This window comes from Sus scrofa, chromosome 5 (assembly GCF_054392235.1).
Source record: "Sus scrofa isolate SSC_HxYL_T2T_F1_AM1 chromosome 5, Sscrofa_HxYL_maternal_Yorkshire_Landrace_v2.0, whole genome shotgun sequence".
Classification (NCBI taxonomy): Eukaryota; Metazoa; Chordata; class Mammalia; order Artiodactyla; family Suidae; genus Sus; species Sus scrofa.
Genome location: NC_139387.1, coordinates 19,801,040 through 19,827,235, shown reverse-complemented (window position 1 = coordinate 19,827,235; position 26,196 = coordinate 19,801,040). Strand labels below are relative to the sequence as shown.

The window sequence follows — 26,196 nt, the reverse complement described above, 5'->3', positions numbered from 1 at the left end:
AGCCCAGGAGGCACCGGGAGGCACCGCTGAGTTCAAGGACTTGAGCCCCTGAGACCCAGGGAATGCAGCAGGGACCTACCCCACCACCGGGCAGGCGGATGGACAGGATGGGGGGGTGGAAATAAAGCCCAGGCGTGCCCTCCCTGCAGCCCACCATGACAGATGTCTGGGGGACTCTGCCGGCCCGGCCCCTCTCAGGCCCACCTCTTGTCCCCCTGGGCCTGTTCCAGCCACCCACCTTCCTTCACCATGCCCACAGCCAGGCACTTCTGGAAGCGGCAGAACTGGCAGCGGTTTCGCCGCCTCTTGTCCACAGGGCAGTCCTTGTTAGCCAGGCAGATGTACTTGGCATTTTTCTGTACTGTGCGCTGGAGTGGGGGGGGGGGAAACACGGAACAAGCTGTCAGAGTGGCGGGTGGGGGTGGGGGGAGCCCAGGGGAGGGGACCGTCCAGATCCTACTGCCATCACAAACAAAAGCGCTCTCTGTTCACAGCTATTTTTCTAACATTTGGGTGGCAGGGGAGGGAGATATGGAGGGGTGGGGGGGAGGAAGAAAAAAAGTCTTGGGGACATTGGGGGAGGGTTCCGCCCCAAGAGGAAGACCCCAGGACACAAGATGAGGGGCTAGGGGCTCCCCAGCAAGCCAGACACCCGTCCTTCTTAACAGGCCTGCGGCTGCCCGCCCCTTCCCCAGAGCAGACACCAGAGGGCAGGGGCGGAGGCTGGGGGTAGGGACGGGAAGCGAAGCAGGCACCCAGTGCTGGGACAAACACACAGCCTGTTCCCAAGTCCACCCCCAGCCCTCAAGCACCAAGCCCTCTTCCCAGATCCTTTCATCTTGCGCCAGGAACACGAGTGCCTGGGGCCCCCCTTCCCACCAGGACCTTGAGTGTGGGGGGCGGGGGGAGCAGAGGGAAACCAGAGGCTAGCCATTAGTTTCCCCTCCTGGGTGCCCCTGGAGCCTGCACCTTCTGCCTAGATCTCACCCCTTCCTCCATCTCTCTACAGCCCCACGGGCCCTGCGTGCCTCCGTTTGTCCCAGCATGAAAGGTCCCAGCCCCTGTCAGCTATGGGTGGCCAGGACAGTAGCCCACCTGGCAGGCCTGCCCTCTTCCAAAAAGCAGGACTTGTTGGGAGGAAAACCCAAGGGAAAACCACCACAGACCCCGCTGGAGGGAGAGAACAGCCTGCCCCGCTTCTCATAAAAAGCTACACCCAGGGCAGCCCAGTACCTTGAAGAAGCCCTTGCAGCCCTCGCAGGTGCGGACGCCATAATGCTGGCACGAAGCGTTGTCCCCGCACACGGCACAGCGGCCCTCGCCTCCACCTGGAGCCCCACTCCGGGCCTTGGCTGAGGTCACGGGCGCATCCAGCATCCCGGAACCATCCAGGTGTGGAGACGTGGGCACCAGGCCTGGGAAAGCTGTTGGCATGGAATAGCTCTCTCCCTCCCCCAGCTGGTGGGTGGTCTGCGAGGGGAACAGCTTTAGGGGGCTTTGGGCCAGGCTGGGGCTGGGGCCGGTCGGGGGGCTGAAGGAAAAGAAGGCCGGTGGCTGGGGGGGCCCAGAAGCCTTGGGCAGCTGCTCTGTCCATGCCCGCAGGCCTTCATAAGTCTGGCTGGGCGAGAAGGGGCCGAAGGAGCCATCCCAGGGGGAGAGCTGGGGCGGCTGGAAGCTGGGTGTGGACGGGGACGGGGCTGAGCAGGGACTGCCGTAGTAGTCAGAGCCGCTGGAGGACAGGGTCTCATCCAGCGGGCCGCTGAGGGTGCCGGGATAGCAGCCGTACACCTGGAAGTCCTCGAACTTGAATGAAGCCGAGGCGGGGGAGGTGGCCGACGATGAGGACGTGGAGGAGGCCGAGGAGGAGGCCGAGGAGCACGGCTGGGCTGTGCCCGGCAGCTGGTAGAGGAAGGTGTCAAACTCCCCTGCGTAGCCGTCCATGAAGGTGCTGAAGCTCGGCAGGGCGGTGGGGACGGCGGGGGCCACCTCGGGGCTGGCCAGGTCCATGGTGGGCTTGCTGAGCTCGGGGGTCAGGGGGTCACTTGCCAGGTGGTCACGGGATCCTGGGCTTGGTGCTGGTGTCCCATATTGGGCTTGGATACAGGGCATCTCTGGGGAGGGAAGAGGCCACGGTGGGGGGAGGGGGAGTCAGTAAGAGACGCCTGAAGCCTCGCCTCCAAGTACAGGCCCCTGAGCAGCCAGGTGGCAGGAATCCCAGCCAGACATGGGACACCGAGGCATTAGGGCCATGGCCCCCCACCGAACCCTGGAATCCTGGCCTCCCGCCAGAGCGCCATCTCGACCTCCATTGTCACAAAGCCCCTGGGCAGCGGCCCAGCAAGAGTGGGCTCAGTCAGAAGGCCAGCCACACCCCGGGCAGCCTGGGAACCCTAGGGAAGGCGGCCGGCCAGCATTTCTCTGCTGGAACAGGGGAGAGCTGTGTTCCTCCAGCCCCCCGCCCCTCCCTCAGTGGGTAACGCACGAGTCGGGGCTGGGAGAAGGGTGGGTGGGAGAGGCGGCGCGGCCAAGCCCAAGCCCTGTCCCAGGAGCAGATATGTTGTTCCTCCAACCTGGCACTTCTGGGAATATTCCCAGGCGTAGCCCAGCCTCGGCAAAACCCCCCTCTTCCTCCCCCCTCACTGGCTGGGCAGAGGGACATCCTCCAAATGGAAGAGGAGCTGGGGGTGAAGGCCCAGGCCGCCTGAGAAAGCAGCCTAAGCGGCAATGAGCCTTCCCCCCCCATCCCCGCCCCCACCTTCCATACTGAGCAAAGGCTGCAGATCCCACACGCACCCCCGTCCCGCCATCTGGGGATGGGCATCCACTCCGCGCTGCCTGGGATGCTCCCAGAAGCAAAGAGGACGGACGGGAGCCTGGCCTCCTTACCCGGTCCCCAGCTCCCCGAGGGATCGGGTGACCTGACTCCAGACCTTTAAAGGCCACGTGCTGGAGTGGGGGCATGAAGAAGGAGAAGCAGCCCCCTGGACTTGCAGGAGAATAGACAGTCCTGAAGAGGAATTTCTTTGCTACCCCCAAAACATTTCTGCCTGTTATTTTTATGAGAGTCCAGCAGAAGACTTGAGGTGGCTATGCAAGGAGGGGAAGGAGCCTGCTGGTGGGCGGATGGCAGCCTGGGTCCCTCCACTAAAGAGTTCTGTGCCCTGAAGAGTCCAGGAGCTCAGGCAAAGGGGGTGACACCCCCCTGGTCCTGAGGAGCCTGAGGGAGCAGAGAGAGCATCATTCGGCGGGATCCTTAGGTTTGCGAATGAGCCAAAAACTAACACAGAGGAGGCTGTGAGACAGTTCCCCTTCCTACCTCCTTGCTGGGGGTCTGTATGACCCTGGCCTCACAGTCAGGGAGGAAGGCTGGGTAAGAAAGCAGCCTGGGACAGAGCGCGCTATAATCAAGGGTGACAGCAGGAGGGGGCAAAAGCTGGCATCACCTCCTGGCCAAGAGCCCAGGGAGTCCTCTGGTTGTAGCCTCACTTCCACCTCCTTTCTCTCTGGACAGGCAGCTCCACCCCTGGCCTGACACTCCCACAACCAACCCAGACAACAGAGCCCCTAGAAACTCTGGCCCCACCCTCCCAGTGACGCCCGTCCATAGGCACAGAGCACCTGCAAGAGATAAGGGTGGCCACGTCTGCCTGTGCTAGTCTGCCTGTGACAGCCTGGGCAGGGATGGGTTTGGGGTGGAGGAGGAGAGGCAGCGGCTTCGCAGGGCTGGGCGTTCCAGCCTGATTCAAATCCCATTTCTCCACTTGGACGTCCCACATCTGGATCAATCCTCACCAAACTCCCCCTGCCCCACTCCTGTCTTCATACAGGTACTTAATGACACAAGATATGGACTTACATCTAGCCTGGGGGCACGGGGGTGGGGGGGCACAAGGAGGAGGAAGAGGCGGGGTTGAAGGAGGGAGCAAGGAGAATCCGGCTTCAGGCAGGTCCTGGCAACAATGTGGTTTGCACCTGTTGTGCTGAACAAGCCTTAGGCTGCACCCTACCTGAATGATCTAACAGAGACTAAGGGGGGGGGGTATCCCCTAGGTGGTACCACACCAGAGACTCCAACATAAGCAACTCCTATCAAGGATCCCCAAGGACCAGGGTTTCCACCTCTCTTCCTCTCTCTCTCCCACACACACACACACACACACACACACACACACACAGACCCAAGCTACACAACAGTAAAAACAATCTTCCCTATGCTTCCAGAAACTGCTCCTGCCCCTAATAAGACTCTTTTATTCCAACTCACAACAGCACACCCTCCAGAGTTCAGCCACCAATGCTGGCCATTTACTTGGGCAATCTAAGACAGTTCAGGCAGAAACTTCCAGCTCAGGATCCTTACAAACCAAGCCACAGCCTTTAAAGTGTTAAGAAAACCAGGGGCAGAGACAAGCTGGGAAGGAAAGAGACCCTTTGGGAAATCCAATCCTGGTAGGAGTCAGACCCCAACAGCCCAAGCTCTGTGCACCTTCTCCCCCACCGTACTGAGACCCCCTTCTGCCCATAAGTCCCAGGTGCCCTGTGCCGCCTAAGGGACCCTAACAGACTGAACTCTGGCCAGCCTCCTACTGAACAAGTCCCCCACTGCTGGCGCCAATCTAGCCCTCCATGGCTTCCACCTTGCACAGACACCCGCCCACGTACACCCCCCCCCCCACAGCCCCTGCCCGCTGGCCAAGAAGACTCCAGTCTGATCTGGCTCCTCATTCCCTTCCAACTACTAACCGGCAACATCAGAGCTGCATCTTACACCCGCCCTCCTTCATGCTGACCCTAATACATTATTTCTGCCCGCGCGAACACCCATCTCCTTCATGCAAAACTCCCAGAAAACAAAACAGAGAGCCCCTGCTGAGGTGCACGCTCCCCGGGAGTCACCTACCCGGCCAGCTCCTGCTCCCCCTGCCCGGGACCGGCGCCCCACGTCGCAGCCTGGTCCCGCGTGCGCTCCCGCGGTCCTGCACACTCCCCCAACTTTCGCAGCCTCCACCACTGGGACTCCCGGCCGCGCGGGACCCTGCTCTTAAGCGCTCCGTGACGCACGGGGAGGGGCGGGGGCGCCACTGACGCACGCCGGCGAGCTGTGGCCATACAAGGGCGCGGGGGGCGGCGCGGTTCCGGCGGGAGGCGGCCAGGGGGAGGCGCGGGGCCGGGGAGCCCGAGGGGGCGGGGCGAGGGGGGGGCCTGGAATGTCTACGCGCTTGACGCACGCGGGGTTCCATTGACGCAGGGAGCGCGGATTGTTTGATCTATAAATAGTCCCCTCGCGCCCGCCGCGCCGGCTAAAAATAGCAGCTCGCCAACTCTGGAGGCTACCCTAGCGGGACCCCGGCCCCGGCCCGAGCCCCCGGGGCCAAAATAAACGGCCCGAGGGTCAGAGACCGAGAAGAGGGCGCTCTAGCGCCGCGGCCGCAGGGCTTCCCCGGACGAGGATCTCCTCACCCCCTGGCTGCTCCCGGAGCCACCGCGGCGCCCGGCTCCGCCTTTGCACCCTCCCCAACCCTTCCTGCCGGCCTTGGGTGCCCACTGACCTGCGAGGCAGCCCGGGAGGGCTTCAGGCTGGGGCGGCCAACTCCGGGACGGACCCCAGGGACACGCGCGCCCCCACCTTAGCACAAAGCGCTGCCAGTGCACTTGCCCCGTCTCCCCTAGCAGGGTCTGGGGCTGAGATTGCCCCGGGGAGCTCAGTCCGACACCACGCTACCCTCCCCCCACTCATTCCCTTCCCCCCAGTTTCTCATACCTTTTAGAAGGCAGGGGTTCGTTAAGCCCAAGATGGGCCACTGGGCTGTGCTTCACAGCTGAACTTGAATTCTCGCCACTACCCTCCCCAGTCCCTGCCAGGGTGAAAGCACTCTAGTTGGGAAATTACCGAATTTCAGTACCGGGTGGAGCCTGAGAAGTCTTTTCGAATTTGTGCCGACTCTTCCCCATTTTATAAATAAACAGGCTGAGAGAAATAATGGCACTTGCTCAAGGTCACACCACAAGGTGGTGGCACACTGGGGTGGAACCCAGGGCCACTGACTACATCTCTAGGGGATCTCCTCATACCCTCTTCTGTCCATCATCAGGGAGTTCCCACCCTCCCACCTCACCTCTAGCACCTGCGGAGAGTGTCTCCCACCTGCCCCCTGCAGCCTCCCCAGATCTGGCTGTCACCCCTCCAACCCCCATTCTGCCCAAGCCTGCGGAGGGAGCCCTTAGGTAAGAGAGGAAGAAAGGCTAACGTGCAGGAGAAGAGAGCCCCTCTGTCCACCCTTCCCCCTCTCTCCTGTCAACAGAGCTTGGGCGAGGGACCCCACTCTCACCCACCCTGGTCACCCCACAGCACTTCCCTCTACCCTGGAGGCACCACTTCCTGCTCCTTACTTTCACTCTCACCTCCATCTCAGGTTTCCCACACCCTCCCTGTTCTCCAGCCCTCACTTCTGCCCACTCCAAGGTCCCACCAGCACCTCCAACTTTACCAGGTCCAGACCGAGCCTGCCATCTCTGCATTACCTGCCTGCCACCCCATCTCTGCCGATGCCCCACAGGCAACTTTTCACTTTTTCCTGAAATTCTATTTTGAAACATCTCTTGGATCTGCCATTCCTATTACCAGCTACGACCCAGGTCTCACTGGTGCCTCAAGGCAGCAGACCAGCTGAGCGAGGCCAGCCACTTCCCCTTCTCCTGGCTCACACATGTTAAGAAACTGCCCCTTGAAGTTCCCACTGTGGCACAATGGGATCAGCAGCATCTTGGGCGCGCTGGGACCTAGGTTTGATCCCTGGCCCGGCACAATGAGTTAAGGATCTGGCATTGCCACAGTTGTGGCTTAGGTCGAAACTGAGACTCTGATCTGATCCCTGGTTGGGGAACTCCATATGCCCAGGGGCAGCCAAAAAGGGGAGGAAAAAAAAAAAAAAGTAAGAAAGAAAGAAGAAACTGCTCCTTAACCAGCTGGTCTACCCTCTTTCCAAAGCCTACAGTCCACCATGGATGGAGCGGTCTTTGCCGAACACCTGTCTCATTCAGCGACCCAGTCAGAGCCTAGCATGAGAGCTCTGGCCGTGCCTTGACCATCTCCCACAGACCCTTCACGGCCACTTGGGCGAAGGGTGGGTAAGATGATGTGAATGGGACCCATCCAAGATCCCTACCCCACTTTAGCCAAAGTTTTGTTTTTCTTTGTCTTGGGCATAAGATTGTACTTGGGAAAAAAGGATGCCACACCTAACAAATGGTTTGAAACCACTAATAGAATGAATCCCCCCCCACGCCCTCCCATTTTGCAGATTAAGACCCAAGGGCTCCCAGAGGAGCTGCACCTCACTCGGTAGCACCACCAAGTCACCCAGTCCCCCCACCCTGCCCTGTGATGCCTCCCCCACCCCAGCAGGGTCTTCCTCAGAAAATAAAAACAATTCTAGGAGTTCCCGTCCTGGCTCAGCGGTAACGAACCCAACAAGTATCCGTGAGGACACGGGTTCGATCCCTGATCTCGCTCAGTGGCTTAAGGATCCGGCATCACCGTGAGCTGTGGTGTAGGTTGCAGACGCAGCTTGGATCCCATATTCCTGTGACTCTGGCCTAAGCCGGTGGCTACAGCTCCAACTGGACCCCTCACCTTGGAACCTCCATATGCCATGGGTGCAGCCCTAAAAAGACAAAAAAAAAAAAAAGTAAAAGAAATTCCAACAGCCAGCTCCATGCTCTTACGTCCAACCCTCACCAGCAAAAACAAGTGTATTAGCTTTAGCCTTAACAGCTCTCTGAGAGCTGAGGCAGCCCTGAGCCCTGGCGCCCTGCTTCTTCCCCACCACCACTTTCCATACGTAGAAAGCAACACAGACCATCTTACCCTTCCGTGGGGAGGCTTCAGGGAACACAAGTGTGGGGAGGAGCTGTCCAGGTCCCTGGCCTAAATCTCCACATCTCAGCATCTAACCTCCAGATCTGCGCCTGCAGCCCAGGCCCCACCTCCCTGGGAGACTGCAGGTTTGGAGGCTGTTGTCTTGCTGCCTCAAAGGCAGAGGGTGGGAGAGGCAACTACAGCTGCCACCTGGAGCGGGGATGCTGAGGGCTCCAAAGCTGCTACACTCTGAAAATAGGTAAGGAGAAAAAGGCAGAGTCCCTCTGTGGGAATCCAGCCACGGAGCAGAGGAGAGAGGGGAGAGAGGAGACGGAGCTTCGTACCTGCTGTCCACATGCCCTCCAGCGAGGGTGGCCTGGGGCTCTGAGGAAAGCCGAATCCAGCTAAGGTGAAACTCTTTTGCTTTTTAGGGCCACACCTATGGCATATACACCACAGCCACAGTCAGGTGGGATCTGAGTCCCGTCTGCGATCTACACCACAGCTCCCAACAATGCCAGATCCTTAACCCACTGACAGAGGCCAGGGATCGAACCCACATCCTCATGGACACTAGTTGGGTTCAGTACTGGAACTCGAGTGAAACTCTTGAAAAAGCATAACTGATGCAAACGTTGGGAGGCCTAGACCATAAGCTGGTCCAAGGTTGGATGGAGACTCTTAAGTCCAGCCTTTGAGAGCAAGGTCAGAGTGAAGAGCTCACTGTGGGGGGGGGGGGGGGGCGTAGGGGTGGAAAGGGACAGGTAATGATGGGAAAGGTATCCAAAACCAGAGGTGAGGACCAGAAGGTAAGGCAGGGCTGTGATAACACAGGAAGGGCAGGAAAGATGTCATGCTGGAGACCAGAGACAGCTGCCCAAAGTCAGGCTCCCGCAGCACAGCATGGCCCACCCATCAGCCCTCGCCACCCCCGGCTCCCGCTGCCCCAATATCAGGACCAACCTTCCCACCACCCATTGGGCTCATTGTTCCTTTTCATTCTACATGAATCCTGCTGATCCTCCAACACTTCAGCTCATGCCCCCCTCCTGGACCAGCCTAACTGTTAATAGTAAGCACCTTTTCGGAGTGCCCGTCGTGGCGCAGTGGTTAACGAATCCGACTAGGAACCATAAGGTTGCGGGTTCGATCCCTGGCCTTGCTCAGTGGGTTAAGGATCCGGCGTGGCCGTGAGCTGTGGTGTAGGTCCCAGACGCGGCTCGGATCCCGCGTTGCTGTGGCTCTGGCATAGGCCGGTGGCTACAGCTCCAATTCCACCCCTAGCCTGGGAACCTCCATATGCCGCAGGTGCAGCCCTAGAAAAGGCAAAAAGACAAATAAATAAATAATAATAATAATAATAAGCACCTTTTCACCAGATAGTATGGGAGTGGGGGGAGTGGGGAATACGGCTCAAAGGTCAGACCTCAGCCCAGGGCACTTAACATGGATTCTTCTACCTAAGCCTCTCCCTAACTTTCTATGTTTGGAATTAGGAGCCGCACTTTTTTTTGGCTGTGCCTGTGGCATGTGGAAGTTTCTAGGCCAGGGATCAAACCCGAACCAGAGCAGCATCCCAGGCTGCTGCAATGACAATGCTGGAGCCTTAAACCTCTGTGCCACAAGAGAACTCCACCACCCATGTTTTATAAATGTGGAGATGGAGGCTCGGGGGCCAGGACTCAGACTCCCCTGACTGCCAGTTCTGTGCTGGATCCAATGGCCTCACCTCTGAACTCCAGAGCTGTGGCTTCTGGCCCCCTGAGCCTTGATGCTTATAAGTGCACCACAGAGCCAGGTGTACACGTGGCCTGTATACTGAAAACAGCAGTGCCTACGAGAGGGGTCTTTGAAGGGACTGGAAACATCCCAGCTCCTAGTCTGGTCACCTGGGTGTGTGTACCATGGAAAAGTCATTAAACTATATGCTCTTAAGATTTGGGGAGTTCCTGTCATGGCTCAGTGGTTAACGAATCTGACTAGGAACCATGAGGTTGTGGGTTTGATCCCTGGCCTTGCTCAGTGGGTTAAGGATCCGGCATTGCCGTGAGCTGTGGTGTAGGTCACAGGCACAACTCAAATCTGATGTTGCTGTGGCTGTGGTGTAGGCTCCAATTAGATCCCTAGCCTGGGAACCTCCATATGCTGTGGGAGCAGCCCAAGAAATGGCAAAAAAAAAAAAAAAAAAAAAAAAAGATTTGGCATCTATGATTTGTATGTTTTTTTGTATGTTACACTTTTGGAAATAAAAACTGATTTACAAAATAGCCACGCCTAAATGGGAGAGACATATTTATTCAAAAGGATGCAGATGTGGCTGGAATTTACTGGGTACGAACTCATTCAAGTGTGTTCCTGCAGTCACAGAGAAACAGTGGCTGTTTCTCATTATGTATTTGTTATATCAACACTTACTCAGAGCACAGCTACAGTTAGGAGAGGCTGCGGTCTCTGACGTTAGAGAGGGGTCGTCTTGCAGGAGGTTTTCTGAACCACTGGCTAGGCCTTGGCCCCTGTTTGTCAAATCTTATGGCTGCTCAAACCATCCCTCCCCCCACGACGCATGTGTGACCATGAGAGCAGGGCCCCGTCTCCCCCGCCTTAGCAGGGGGCCCCCTTAGGAATCCCAACAGTAAGTAGCCCGGGGCAGGCCCCAAATGGGCAGCCAGAGTGCACCACTGTCCCCCAGCCAGTCCTCCAGCCAAGAGAGAGGATAAATAGGAGATGGAGGAAGTGGAACCGCACAGCCCTTTCCCACGCTGCCCCCACCCCCCTCAGACTGGCCCCCGCCCCTACTGAGCAGAGGGCAGGAACTTGCCCTACTTTCACCAAGACCATCCCCACCCATGGGCCTCCACGCCCTTCCCTGGTGGTGGGCAGAGGGAGTGAGCGTCGCCCCCTCTCCCTGAGAAGGGGCCTGGGAGCTTCCCCTCCTAAGCCCCAGGACCTGCCACCAGCCTTGACCCAGCCACTTCCTCTTCCTGTCCTGACAGCGGGCAGGGGGATTTGTGCTGTGGGCAGGGAAGCTCTGCCTACTGCCTCAGGGGGGCTTCCACAGGCAGATCTGGGAACCGGAGATGCAGGGTCAGGCCCAGGCCTCAATGCCTGGCCCATGCCCAGGCCCTGCCATGACCACACGTGTTGTTACCTCCCAGGAAACAGGCTCCCAAGGACACCGGCAGGTCAGCCACCACCCTCCGTCTCTCACCCCCAGCCCCCAACAGAGGCAAAAGATAAAGGAACTCTCAGAGGCATCGCTGACCGCTGACTGGGAGCCAGCAGGCCTGCTGTGTGACCCGGGGCCGGTCCCTTGCCCTCTCCAGGACGTTTCCTCATCTGCCCAGAGCTGACAAGATCACAAGTCCCCATGGTGCTGTTGAGAAAAGAATTCAATTCGGGAACAGAGGGGGAGGCTCAACAGAGAGACGGGAACACTGTCTGGGGGCCAGGACTCTAGGGACCTGCAGCAGGTGCTGGGGTGAGCAGGGAATGGCCACATCGGTCAGCTCAGCTGGGGAGCCAGCACCCCTTTTCTTCAAGATCCAGAGATAGGAGGTCCTGTCGTGGCTCAGCGGTAACGAACCCGACTAGTATCCACAGGACAGAGGTTCGATCCCTGGCCTCACTCAGTAGGTTAAGGAGGATCCCGTGTTGCCGTGAGCTGTGATGTAGGTCACAGATGTGGCTCGGATCCCCTGTTGCTGTGGCTGTGTAGCTCTCATTCGACTCCTAGCCTGGGAACTTCCATATGCAGCCCTAAAAAGAAAAAGACAAAAAAAAAAAAAAAAAAAAAAGAACCAGAGATAAATAATACCCCCCATCTTCAACTCTCCCTCTCCAGGGCTGAGTGAAAGGAAATGAGATATGACCAGAGATGTGGCTCCACCCAGCACCAGGAAAATTCCAGGCTGTATGCAGCAAGTGCTCAATTGCTACTCTGAAGAAAGCTGGTTAATTAAGGAGGTCAGGCCTCTCTCCACAGAGGTCATTTTCAGCCCAGTCATTTCTCAACCCTCAGCCCCCTCTAGGCCAGAAGGAATCAACCTACAGCATAAAGGAATAAGGTCAGACTTCAGGAAGAACATCCAGACAGAGCTGGAAAACGCAGTCAAGATCACAGAGTTCCTTTGGGAAGGGTTGGCCCGCAGCTCATGTAAACCCTCCTCAAACCTCCTCCGTGCCCTTCAGTCTGCTCAGCTCCTGGCCAGCTCCCCTCTCCCCCACCCTTGGAGGGTCTCCCACCACCATCAGCAACCCACCAAATCCTCCTGCCCCTGCCCAAGGTCTCCGCCCAGCCTCCTTGGGCAAAATTTCAAATTCCAAAATAAAAACCCTCTGATAACGAGCCCCAGCCGGAAAGACTGATGCATTTTCCTATTGTTAAAGTATTTTTAGTCACAGGCTCTGGATTCATTTAGAGACTCACGTTCAGAAAGGGAAAAAATTTTTTCGAGAACCGAGAAGCCTCCCACGTAAGGAGCTCCGCTTATTCCATGCCGGCCCAAGCCCCTGGCCTGGCTCCCGGGAGCGTGTTTGTGGCAAGCTGCTTGGCGGACTCGCCAGACTTCGCTCCAGCCCGACTTCTCAGGCACCAACCCAGCCGGGAAGCCAGGCAAGAACAGGGGCTGAGGGCTCAGGGACGTCGATCTGCCCCAACCAGCTGGGGGATCAGGGACCCTACTCAGGGACCAGTGCGGAGGGACCTGACTGACACCCAGCCAGCTCCAGCATCCCTCCCCAGCCTGAGCAGACCAGGGCCTGGTCCAGGCCAGGTTGATGGGAGACGAGGCTGGAAGACCCTGTTGCAAATCTCAGGGGAAGGAGAGAGATGGCATCACGTCTCCTGGTCCGCAATCACCAACTGGCCCAAGTCCAACCTCCATCACCCAAGTGCAGTCAAATGTTTACTGTCATTCCTCCGGAGGGTCGGCCACCCTTGCTTCCTCCTCCGCCCTTCCTCCTCTCAAGGTCAAAGAAAGCACAATGCGGACAGGCACAATGAAACTGATCCAAACTGCCCGGCCCTCTGTGCCTCAGTGTCCCCCATCCTAAGACTCACCAGCTTCTTCCACACGATCTGCTTTCCCTCTCAGAGGCCCAGGACAACTATACCAAGGAAGAATCCCGGGGACTCTTCCTGGTGGCCTCAGGGAGCCCTGTGGGAAGAGACGGGACTGCCCAGTCAGCCTGTCTGGCCGGCCCAGGCGGTGCACCAGCTGCGTGGGCTCAGGACATGGAGCTGCCTCCAAGCCGGCGGGTCCTCCTCTGTTTATATAGCCGAAACCAGAGCTGGCCTCTGGGGACAGGGGTAGCTAGCTGCCTTGGAGCCCTCTTGGCTGAGGCCTGACTTTGGCCCAGGTCAGCAAGAGCCCAAAATAGTCAGCTGACGGGAGCCCCGGCGTGAGCGTGACCCTGGGCCCGTGCCCGGGCCTGGCAGACAGGTGCCCACGTCACAAGACCAGCAGCTCTAGCACTCATGGGGCCCCCGCTGGCAGCCCCTCGGGGTGGCCTTGGCCAGTGTATCCGGCATGGGAATTCCACCCGGTCACCCCCCTCACGCAGACGACGGACTGAACACGAGGAATTCTGCCCTTGGGAGCCACCGTGTACCCTGAGGGAAGGCCAGGTTGCTCAGGAAGACCAAGCTGAGGGTGGAGGCGGGGGCTGAGCCGAGCAAAAGACACCCAGCCCTCTGCTGTCATCCTCACTCACGTGCTTCAGATCACGTGAGCTCAGCTCTCCTGCTGGCCAGGGGCACCTGCCTCTCCCCCTTACAGTAGTTCCCCTCCCTGCCCCCGCCGAGCGGGGGCGGTGGCACGGGCCTGCTGCCAGCAGGAGGGCAGGTGCACACCCAGCACCAGCACGGGAGGCCTGCCTCCCAGGGCTTTTCCTCTTCCCTCCAGGCGCAGAGGGCTGGACAGCCCGCCCTCCCCATCCCAGGCGCCTCTCTGGGACTCTGCACCCTGAACACCAACCCCGTGCCAGGCAACAGTGTTCGCGGGGGGTCGGGGGCGCGGAGCAGGGGACACGGAACAAGCTCCTCCTCCATCCGAGGACCCCTCGAGGCCTGAGGGGGCTGTGGCTCAGAGATGGCTCTCTGTTCTGGGGAAAGAGAAAGGGAATCACTGGGCCCCTGCCCGGGGTGCCAGGCCGGACTCCAGCTGTCTCGCACATGGAAAGCAGGACTGTGGCACCGTCGCCCAGTGGCTCAAGGCCCCCGGCAAAGGCCTGGTAGGATCCCACTCCCCCCATCCCCCCCGATCAGCTTGTGCCTTCTCTGGGGACAACTTCGCACAAGGAGGGTGTGTCCGCCACCCCCTGACCAGGCCTCTGGGCTTGCCCGGAATCCAGGAGTCCTGGGTTCTGCGCTTGGATCTACACATCCTCACTGTGGGACCTTGAGAGGTCCCTTTTCCCCTCTGTAACTCAGTTTCTTGAGAGGAGGAGCTGGGCTAGAGTTTCCCACGCAGGGATGTTGGATGAAGAGCGGAGGGCCTGTCTCGGCCCTTTGTCAGCAAAGTCTTCCCGGTTCACAGAGGCAGCTCCCCAAACCAGACCCCACAGGAGGCCCACCATGAGGAGGGGGGGAGTCGCCACCCTTTCAGGGAGGAATGGGGTGGTTCCAGCTGTCCCTTCATGCACTCCCCTGGTGCAGTGTCTACACTCCAGGAACAAGCCAGCTTCCCATCCCCCCGATCTGCCCCGCTACACTCCCAGCTTGGACTTGAGCTCCCCAACCCCAGCCCATCAGCTTCCGGGAACCAGGCACAAGCTGCCCTGGGAGCCCCTGTCATCCCCCACAAACCCATGTCACCCAGGCCCAGAGCCCCCCAGCCTGTCCTGCTGAGAAAGTCAGGCTTCCCTCTTCCCCGCCCCCGTAGTACCCCCACCACGGAAGAAATCAGATCTCCCGCAGGCCACCCACCCCGCCCCGCTGCCCCAGCAAGCAGCTCGTTGCTACCACCTCTGCAGGGCTTCCCCCCTCCATCCCCCAAACCACATCCGCTTCAGGCAGCTCGGCACCCACTTCTGCCCCCCAACCCCACCTGCTTTGGGGACACGGGGGTGGGGTACGAAAAGCAGGGCACTTACCACTCAGGACAGACCCACAGATGTTGAACAATACTCAGCCATCTCTTGAGCCTTCGGGGCCTGGCAGAAGGAGCCGACACCAGGGAGGGGTCGGGCTGGCCTCTGTCCATGGTGGAGGCCTACAGAGGGAGAGTTCGTGTGAGAGAGGAGAAACCAGCCAGCGGGGACAGTCCCTGGAGACACAGCAGAGCCAGAAAACACAGCAATGGGAACAGAAGCAGGACCCAGGCCAGAAGGGTGGACAGGCCAGCCCAAGAACCTCCCTGAGCTGGGTGTCACAGGCTGAGGCCCCATGCCTGGGGACACGGGGTGTGGCCTGGAGCTGCAGACAGTATCTGGGGCTTCTCAGGGCCCTGGAGGCACATGCTATCATCCAGTCCCTCAGCTTCATGCCCCATCCTGGTGGGGGGGAGGTGGGGGGCTCCTTGATGTGCACAAAAGGACCCAGTGGCAGGCAGAGAAAAGAGAGCTATTGTGAGCACATAGCAGAATACCTCTCTCTCCTTAAGGGGCTCCGGCTTGGCTCCCAAAGCCTCAGAGGCCCTCACAGGCAGGGGCTCCATGCCCCCATCTCCAGGCAGCCCAGCACCCCCTTTTTTTTTTTTTTTTTTTAGGACTGAATCTGTGGCATATGGAAGTGCCCAGGCTAGGGGTCGAATCAGAGCTATAGCTGCTGGCCTACACCACAGCCACAGCAACACGGGATCCGAGCCACGTCTGCACAGCTCACAGCAATGCCGGATCCTTAACCCACTGAGCAAGGCCAGGGATCAAACCCACATCGTCATGGTTACTAGCTGGGTTCTTAACCCACTGAGCCACAATGGGAACTCCCCAGCCCAGCCTTCCAGTTGAGCAGTGGGGATGCTCAGGAAACCCTCTGTGAAGGGATTCCAGTCACAAACAGTTTGTGCCTAGGAACTCTGATCTAGGGGATGCTGGACCCTGTTGCCTGGGATCAAATCCTGGCTCCATCACCTGCAACTCTGGGCAAGTTATATAACCTCTCTGTGCTTCATCTGTGAAAATGACAATCTGGAACTGACATCTCTAAAATTAACAACCATAAGGTTATCATCAGGCTTAAAATGAGTTCATACGTGTAAAGAACTTAGAACAGTGCTGGATTCACATAAATGCCATCGTTACTAGGAGAAACTGAAAAAGAATACATAAAAGCTAACTCCTAGTCTGAGCCACTTCTGGGCACCTGGCCCACCTGTGTGTGCCAGTCCTCCACCCTCTTCACGCTCCCCCCTGACCCTGCTGGTGCCAAAACCTTCAGCCAGGGCCATCCACACCTCTCCTTTCCTTTGTCCACCCTTTTTCAGCCCTCTCCTTTTACGACTGGGCCCCAAGGTGAGGGCATTACCAGCCAAGGCTTGGTCTTCCCTGGTTAGCAGGCTGCCCTTCAGGCTGAGATGAGGTCTGGGAAAAGAGAAGCAGATGTTGCCATGGTGGGAGGTACAGGGAGTGAGGAGGAGGAGGCCCCAGAGGGTGGGTGATGGACTCCTTCGCCCTCCTGACCTCTGACCCAGGCTTCACAGGCTAAGGGGAGCTCCTCTGGCCTGTGGTACCCAGATGCTCCGCTTACAGAGCTACCAGCACTCCGATGTCCCAGTGGGCATGATGGGGAGCAGGCAGCGTAGGAGCGGAAGGCGATGTGGACCATCTGGAGGGCTTCCAATCCCAAAGAGAAGGCTTCAAACCTAGCCCAGCCCACGCCGACACCTGCTTCCCAGAATGACACTGTCACCTTGCCATACGCCAGAAGCGGTCTGCAGTCAGGACGTTGTCCCCCGCCCCCACCAACCTTCTCTTTTCTCCCTTCCAGCCCTCAGCTGAAGGGGAAGGGGTGGGAGGGCCCAACACCCCCCACCACGGTCAAGCCCAACCTGAGGGCCCCGGTCTCCTGCACCTGTATCTGAGAACAGGGGCCAGAACCGGGGTTCCCGTTGGTGCCAAGAAAGTGATTCATAACATCTTAGAACAGGAATCTGATCCCATCTGCTGTCCCAGATCAAAATTCCCTGCTCAACACTCATTTCACAAGCATGTACAGGGAGCCTGCTGTGAGCCAGACAGTGAGCCACAAACAGTGGGAGATCCAAGGAGCCAACCAAGATCCCCAGGCCCCGGGAGGTTACAGGGGGGGAGCGAGTCAAGGTCAGTTACAATCAACGCTATGCAGAGGACAGACCGTGTGGGCTGCGTGGGCTTGGTGGAGGAGAAAGTGATGCCCCCGCAAATGCAGTGGGAGCATCAGCCCAGACTTTGGGCTCCTGCTCCCCATCTTCGCGGTCCTCCAGGCCCATGGGCTTTCTTTCCCCACTCAGAGCCTCTGCATAGGCTGTTCCCTCTGCCCGGAAAGTCACTGCCATAAGATGGCCAGCTCCTTCTCATCAGTCAGGTTTGCATGCCCATCTCTCCTCCACTCCCGCCCTGTTACATCAGCGTCTTTTGATTATCTCCATGGGACGGATGCGTTCATCTGTTTGTCTCCGTCGCTGCAAAGTCCCGTCTCTAAACCAGAGCTCGGCACCAGCAGGTGCTCAGTAAGCACTTGTGGAGTGGGGGAGAGGGGGCCTCACACATGCCTGCATCAGAACGGAGTTGGGGGGAGGGTCAGCCTGTCCCTTGGAAGGAGGTAGGGAGGACACTGCAGCTAAGGAGCTGTCCCTTCCATCTGGGGGCAGACCCAAAGTCTGAGGGTTCTTCCTTAAAATCAAAATATGTTGATGTAACAGGATGGGAACTCCTCAGCTGACTTTCTTAATTCCAGCCCAGGCCTTAACATTTATAATCAGTTACATTCATCCTGTTCGGCTTGGTCCATCCTTCTGCCTGGCTGCCAGAGATTGGAATCTTGGCTCGATCATACCATACGCTTGTTATTGTCATTCCTCTCGGCTCTAGGTCACAACAAAGCGTAGGCAGGCCCTGCATGGGCCCTCTGGAATCTCCTTCTCTTCCCTTCTATGAAGCGTGTGAGTCTTTTCTTAACTAAACTCTTTGCAACAGGACATGGCTGACAGATCATGGTCTCTCTACAGCCCTGGTGGCTTCCTGATGGCATAAACTCTGCACTGGCCAAGGTCCCCACCGCAAAATGGGCATATTACTATGAGCAACAATAACAGGAGTTCCCATTGTGGCTCAGGGGTAACGAACCCACCTAGCATCCAGGGGGCAGGTTTGATCCCTGGCCCCTCTCAGTGGGTTAAGGATCCGGTGTTGCCATGAGCTGTGGAGTAGGCCGTAGACCCAGACTGGATCCGGTGTTGCTGTGGCTGTGGTGTAGGCCAGCAGTTACAGCTCTGATTCGACCCCTAGCCTGGGAGCTTCCATATGCTGTGTGTGCTGCCCTAAAAAGACAAAAACAAACAAACAAAACGATAAAACAGCAGCTAATAGCTGTTGAACACCATGTGCTAAAAATCTTACTAAGCACTTTGCACTCATGTTCTCATTTCAGCCTCTCAATACTATAAGGAAGAGATTAGGAGGTTATGAACATTTTATCAAGGAAGAAACTAAGGCACAGAAATGTTAAGCGATCTGCCCAAGGCCACACAGCTAAGAAGTGACAAAGCTGGGATTAGAACCCAGAAAGCCCAAGGCCAGGCATCACCCTTCCCTTCCTGGACATGCTTAATGCACACAGAGCAGTCTGACAGTCAATACCAGAGAGTGAGTGGGAAGCTCTGGGGCCTAGGGTACTGGGTTGAACTTCTCGGCTAATTTTCTTCTTCTTGTTTTTTTTAAGGGCCACACCCACAGCATATGGAAATTTCTAGGCTAGGGGTCTAATCAGAGCTGTAGCTGCTGGCCTATGCCACAGCCACAGCAATGCCAGATCCGAGCCCCACCCGTAACCCACACCACAGCTCACTGCAGCGCCAGATCCTTAATCCACTGAGTGAGGCCAGGGATCAAACCCGAGTCCTCACGGTTACTAGTCAGATTCATTTCCACTGAGCCACAATGGGAACCCCTCAGCTAACTTTCTTTTTTTTTTTTTTTTTTTTTTTTTTTTTTGTCTTTTTGCTATTTCTTTGGGCCGCTCCTGCGGCATATGGAGGTTCCCAGGCTAGGAGTCGAATCGGAGCTGTAGCCACTGGCCTACGCCAGAGCCACAGCAACGCTGGATCTGAGCCGCGTCTGCAACCTACACCACAGCTCACGGCAACGCCAGATCCTTAACCCACTGAGCAAGGGCAGGGACCGAACCCGCAACCTCATGGTTCCTAGTCGGATTTGTTAACCCACTGCACCATGACGAGAACTCCCAGCTAACTTTCTTAATTCCGGCCCAGGCCTTAACATTTATAATCAGTTACATTCATCCTGTTCGGCTTGGTCCATCCTTCTGCCTGGCTGCCAGAGATTGGAATCTTGGCTTGATCATACCATACGCTTGTCATTGTCATTCCTCTCAGCTCTAGGTCACAACAAAGAGTAGGCAGGCTTCCCTTTCAAATCTTCATCCAAGTCACTTGGAGTGGGTCTAGGACCAAGCCTGAAGCCAGCACTGGAGCCTCCTGCCAGGCTGTTATCAGGCCCCTAATCCATCATCACCTCTCGGGCATAACTGTGGTGAACTCACCTATCTCTGCCCAGCACACCCCTAGTACCAGCCCCAAACCCCAATTAATGCCCCAGCGGAAACCACGTAAATGCCACTTCTGCAGCATTTCTTATCCCCGGTCTGCCCCCGACTCCACGAGACCCGCTCCTGACTCCACCGTCTAGCCTCTCTCCGGCTGGGTTTCTCGGCTCAGTCCCACGAAGGGGTTGCAGCGGGCAATGCTGGTCCCTCCCGGCTCGGCGTCCTGGCAGACGAGCTCCCGAACTCCTGGAACCCGTTCCCCGCAGCCGGCGGCGAAATGGAAGGAATTTCTCCCGCCTGGCCACCTCCAGCGCCCCTCACGGGCCAAACCCCACCCTTGGCGGGCTGGGGCGAGAGAGCACGGGCCGCCGCCCTCGGGGGCTGAGTCGGAGCTAGCCGGTTCCGCCGGGAATCCGGTCCCTGCCCTCGCCCGCCCCCCCTCTCCCGGTTTCCAAGCGGGACTCCGGGCGCGACCCCAGCCCCACCCCGGCGCAGACCCCACCGCCCCCGGGCCTCTCCCAGGGTCCCCCCAGCGCCCCCCCCGACCCCCTCACCTGGCCTCTCCGGCCCCGCCTTCCGGAGAGGGCCTCGGCGGCGGTGGGGTCCCCCATCGCCGGGCGGCTGGGGGTCGCGGGGGCCCCCACGGTGACGCCGCCGCCGCCACCTCGCGCTCCTGCGGCCGCGCCGCCGCGGCCCCGCGCCCCCCGCCCCCGGGGAGCCCCCCGCCCCCCAGTTCCGGCCGCGGCCGCGCCCCCCGCCCCCTCAGCCCGCAGCCGCCCGCGCCGCTGTCCCAGCCCCGGGCGCGCCTCCCCCGGCGGGCGGGCGGGCGGGGACCGTGACGCGCGCCCATTGACGTCTCCGGAATCCCGGCGGCGGCGGCCGACGCAGCCTCATCAATGGGGCTAAAAATAGCGGCGCCCGGAATAGCCGCGAGCGCCCCGCCCCTAGGGCCCCCCTCCCCAACCCTCGCCGCGCACCCCGTTACATAACCCGCCCCGCTGCGGCCGGGGGAGCGGAGCTGTTTTCAGGTGAGGTCTGTGGCCTTGCTAACACCTTCCGAGGCAGCAAACCTGGAGCTCGGTTATAAATAAATTTACCCGGGGCTTCCCCTGAGGAAGAGGTGGAAAAAGTGAGGCCCAGAGAGGCTCGGCAGCGACTCAAAGTCACACAGCAATTAGGCTGGTTGCAGAAGACAGGGCCCCAGCCCTCTGAGCCCTGTAGAGTCCCACCAGCATCCCTTGGCCTATATGCCACGAGGACAAGGCGCCCAGCCAGCAGGATGTCCGGCTTTCACACAAGGTAGCCTGTCCAGAGAACCAGGACTTCCTGGGAGGGTGAAATTTCTCCTGGAGAGAAGCATTCCCAGAGGCAGCTGCTCCCAGGTCACACTACTGTGTGACGAACGGCAAGTCACTTAAGCCCTCTGAGCCTCCATTGCCTAACCAATAAAATGAGGGTCATGATATTATCCACCTTTTCAGTTACCAGAAGTCAGGAGGACTCAAGGACCATGAATATGCCTTGTATCCAGTAGGCACTTGTTACTTTCTCCTCTTTCCTAGCTTTCCTCTAGGAATCTGACTTGCCCCATCCACAGGAGCGCTTGGTGCAGGAAATACACAGAAGCACCGCACAGCAGCCAGGAAGCCCTGAGTGGCCCACTCTCTGTTGACCATAGACTCCAACCAAGCACAGGCCTCTCCAGTAAGGACCTTCTAGGGGTGAGAGTCCTTTCCCATCTGACTGGAACACTCTTTGGAAACGGGAGAATGATATTTGTCTTGAGCAAATAAATCCTTCTCCCCCAACAGAAGCCTACTTAGGAGTGGCCAGTTCAGGGAGGCCAGGCCAAGGCCACAGGAGTGGAGCTGGGGGCTGGCAGAGTGGGGTTGGGGTTACAGTGTCTGCTCCCCTACTGCCAGGCAGGCAAGGCCCTTGGGAAATACCCATCAGGCAGGACTCAGTCCTGTGCTCTGTGGCCCTGGCCACCAGCCCCTACCTATTTTTGGAGCCACCTTAAATTATGAGCATGATGGAGTTCCCCTTGGGGCTCAGCGGTAACAAACCCAGCTAGCATCCATGAGGACGTGGGTTGGATCCCTGGCCTCACTCAGTGGGTTAAGGATCTGGCATTGATGTGAGCTGTGGTGTAGGTCGCAGATGAGGCCTGGATCCTGAGTTGCTGTGGCTGTGGCACAGGCCGGCAGCTGCAGCTCGAATTCAACCCCTAGCCTGGGAACCTCCACATGCCGCAGATTCAGCCCTAAAAAGACCAAAAAAAAAAAAAAAAAAAAATTATGAGCCTGCTAATCAAGCCCAGCACCCAGGCCAGGCCCCACGCAGCAAAGAATCTCTTCTGCATTCAAAACTCTCCAAAAGAGGCCCGACACCCCCACTCAGCCCTCATTCCAGGGGCCACATTCCTCTCCCCACCCCCCTGCCCACCCCCGGAAATCCTTTCCTGGACCTGTCCTAAATTCCTGCTGCGACTCAGAAGCCCCTCTCTCTCTCCTGCTTCAAAACAATCCCAAGAATCTGATTTGTCTCAAAATCATCTTCTTAGAATTTTTACATTTCTTTCCTAGATTCAAACATCAGGCCAACGTAGAAATGAAGAAACCAAGGCTTCGTTGCAAGGTGGGGTTAGGGGTGGGGGTGGGGGGCCATGAATCTGGCTCTTTCCCTCCCCACCACCTTCCTCTCCTTCCTATCCCAGGAGTTCCTTCCAAATGGGCTTCCTAAAGAAGCCGCTGCCTCCACTTCCTCTTTGTCTTTTTCCAGAAATCTAACTTTTGAAATACATTTTAAAAATATTTGTCTGTGTAGGAGAAATACATTTATTTGGACAGGAAGGATAAAAATTTTTAAAAGGCTCAGTTACCAGTTTTTCCATGAAGGCTTCCAGCCCACAGAGGTCTCTCCCGTCTATAAATACTTTAGTACAACTTAGCTTTATTATATATTCTCCTGTTTTATAATGAAATAAAATATACATTAAAATATGTAATGCTAAAAAGCACACACACCTGCGTGGCTCGCGGTGGCAGAGTGAGGTGGCAGAAGAAACACAGGCTCAAGAGGCCTAGGACTGACACTGGTTCTAACCATCTCCAACTGTGTGACTTGAGGAAACTTGCCTTCTCTGGGCTTCAGTTTCTTCATTTGAAACATGAAGCTGAGGAGTTCCCGTCGTGGTGCAGTGGTTAACAAATCCGACTAGGAACCATGAGGTTGCGGGTTCGGTCCCTGGCCTCGCTCAGTGGGTTGAGGATCCAGCGTTGCCGTGAGTTGTGGTGTAGGTTGCAGACGCGGCTCAGATCCCGAGTTGCTGTGGCTCTGGTGTAGGCTGGCGGCTACAGCTCTGATTCGACCCCTAGCCTGGGAACCTCCATATACTGTGGGAGCGGCTCTAGAAAAGGGAAAAAGACCAAAAAAAATTAATAATAATAATAAATAATAAATAAAAAGAAACATGAGACTGAGGAGTTCCCTTGTGGCACACCAGGTTGAAGATTTGGTGTTATCACTGCAGTGGCTTGGGTCGCTGCTGTGGCTCTGGTTCGATCCCTGGCCCGGAGACGTCCACGAGCCTCAGGAGCAGCCAAATAAAAAAGTGCAGATTCCTAACTCCCTAGAGATTCTGATTAGTTTGTGGGTTGGGCCCATGAATCTGCATTTTAAAAAACCACAAAGAGGACAACAATATACTCATCTTGCCCAATTGTGAAGAGTGTATCTTTGATAGCAGATAGGAGAGTGCAGCCAGGGGAGTTCCTGTTGTGGTTCGGTGGGTTAAGAACACAACATAGTATCCATGAGGATTCGGGTTCGATCTCTGGCTTTGCTCAGTGGGTGAAGGATCTGGCATTGCTGCAAGCTGTGAGGTAGGTCACAGATGCGACTTAGATCCGGTGTTGCATGGCTGTGGTGTAGACCTGCAGCTACAACTCTGATTCAACCCCTCGCCTGGGAACTTCCATATGCCGCAGGTGCAGCCACTAAAAAAAAATGTAGCAAGGAGTGTGACATGTAGTAGCAGGCCCACCATTTCCACATAGGAAGTCTTGGGGAAGACAGGGTTGGGGACCTTGTCTTGAAGCTGCACATGAAAGTACTCACTCTGGCTTTTTCCAGCTGGTATGTTTATCCGGGAGCTTGAGGAGCTGCACAGATGAAGGCTATGTCATCTCATTATGTCATTACAGATGTCCAGCAAATTTCGGCATCCTTCTTGTCTCGACCCAGTTAGTCAGTGGCCAAGCCAGGACTATAGCCCCGATCTTCTGCCTGCAGACCAGCGCTCTAATTTCTACCCATCTTGTTCCTTCCTAACCTAGCCCCTCCTCTTTCCCATACAGATTCTAGGAACTTCCACACAGCTTATATTCCAGATGGGAACACTGAGGGGAGAGAAGCGCAAGAGCTAGGACTAGATGGGAAAACAGAGACCCTGGCCAGGGCTGTTCCACTTTCTGGGAAATTCCTAAGGGAGAAGGACAAGATCTTTCCACAGAAAGCTGGGTCCCAGTCTGACGGGGAGGCAGGACCCAACACTAATGATGAACACATTGCCAGAAGACCCAAGAGGCAGCCTCCAAGAGGCCTCAAGCTGGCATTAGGGTGGAATCTAAAGGGTTAATCCGAGAGGACTTCCTGGAAGAGAACATGGACACATTGTGAAGGGAGAGACAGGACCCAGCAAGGAGGAGAGAAGGGAGTGCATCCCACGGAGAAGCCTCAAAGCTCACAGGTGTGGAGTTCCCGCTGTGGCACACCAGAATCTGCGGTGTCTTTGGAGCCCTGGGACACAGGTTTGGCCCCAGGTCCCAGCACAGTGGATTAAGGGTCCGGTGTTGGTGCAGTTGTGGTGCAGTTTGCAATTGTGGCTTGGTTCTGATCTGATCCCTGCCCTGGGAACTCCATACGCCAAGGGGAGGCCAAAAAAAGAGGGGGGGGGTTCACAGGTAATGAGGTGGGCGCAGAATTGGGATCCTGGGGTGGAAAGTCTTAGCACAAGGACATTCAGCCAGATCCTCAGAGCTCTTCCCCACATGACCTTCCATCTCAAAGTAGTAGAAACCCATGATCCAACTCCACCCAGTCAGGCCCTCTCACCACCACCACCCTGAGGCATGGGGGTTCCCCAGCCCATGTGGGCCCTGAAGGGGCTCCCCAGTTTAGGTCTCAGCCCTCAATGAGAAGAGGGGCTATGGAGGGGATTCCCTTTGTGGTTCCCTTCCTCATCCTGAGAAATAGCTGGCTGGGGTCCCCCCACCACCCCCAGGTTTAGGAGCAATTAAAAGGCAAAAAAAAAAAAAAAAAATGGGGGCACAAAACAGGGCCTTCCTGGGGCTGTCCCAGGCAGGGATCATGCCCTTCCATGGACACCTCTCCGATGGGAATACATGACCTAAATTACATAAGGATGGGAGGGGCCCTGCTGGGTGCTTTTCAAAGTGCCTCCACATTTTTCTTCCCTAGTTGCCATGGAAGGCCGGCAGGGCCAGCACCAAAAAGTGGCCAAAGTCACCAGGTTGGAAGTGACAGAGCTGGCATTAATACCAAGATTTCCCCTAAATCTAAGCCAGGCTCTTTATTAAAAAACAAACAGGAATCCTCTGTAACTTATTTTTTAAATTACAAAATCAAACAGGCTCGTTGTAAACAAATGCAAAACGTTAGAGAACAGCGTGATTTACGATGTGAGAGGACAGTAATCCACTCCCAGAGGAATCGAGTTTGGTAATCCTCTGCTGTCTGCTTCCAGATTCTCTCCACGTCGCCAGAGATCAGATCTGGCCCAGCGGGCCCTCCCTGAGGGGCCCGGACCGGAATGCTAGGCCGGATGGAACAGGACCCCGCTGCAGCGGTGTGGCCTCGGCAGTGCCCCACGCTGCGTTCCCGGGGGCGGCCGAGCTGCCCTGGGCCCGACCCGGCTGCGCCGGGTGGGGCCCGGGGAAGCCGCTACGTCACGAGGCGGACGGGAGTGAGTCGCGCGCGGCCCAGCCAGGATTCCATTACATCACAGGACGGCCAGGAGCCGCGACTGGGTAAACACCGCTGCAAACCATTGGCTACCGTGCCTCCCTTCCAACCAATAGCACGAGAGTATGCAAATAAGCCAGAGGGCGTTCTCTTCCTTTGGATTTGGTACTGCAAACAGACTTCTCTGCCAGAATGAGGGTCCCAGGCTGAGGAAGGAAGGGGGCCGCGAAATCCGTAGAGAAGCTGGTTTGGGATTTTCCATCCCAAATCTGGTTCAGCCACTTCTCTGAAGAATAGAGTGTAATTAAGAATTCTTGAGCTATCTTTCCTGTTAGACCCTGCTTCTTGGAGATTCAGTGAACCTAAGAAATGATGCAAAAATTATTTAGGTCAACTTGGAGACGAAGAGGAGGAAGAAAGAAGAAACATAGAGTTACAGAAAGCTGGACCGTGCTTTGGAGACCATCTGGGTCTACCCTCTCTCTGGGGACACAGCAAAGAACAAAACAGACATAGCCCCTGTCCCCACGCCGTGGCTTACAAGCCCAGTTGTGGAAACTGCTGTTCAGCCACCTTGCAAATAAGAGAAAATGAACTGCAGTATGCCTACGAGTTATTTAATGAGGAACTGTAATTTAGGAGGGATGGTGGT

At 57.1% G+C, this 26,196-nt stretch overlaps 1 pseudogene; it reads right to left on the bottom strand.

The window, feature by feature from the left end:
• Positions 1-25,537, bottom strand: part of NR4A1 (nuclear receptor subfamily 4, group A, member 1) — a 28,862-nt pseudogene extending 3,325 nt beyond the window's left edge.
• Between the last annotated feature and the right edge of the window lie 659 nt (positions 25,538-26,196).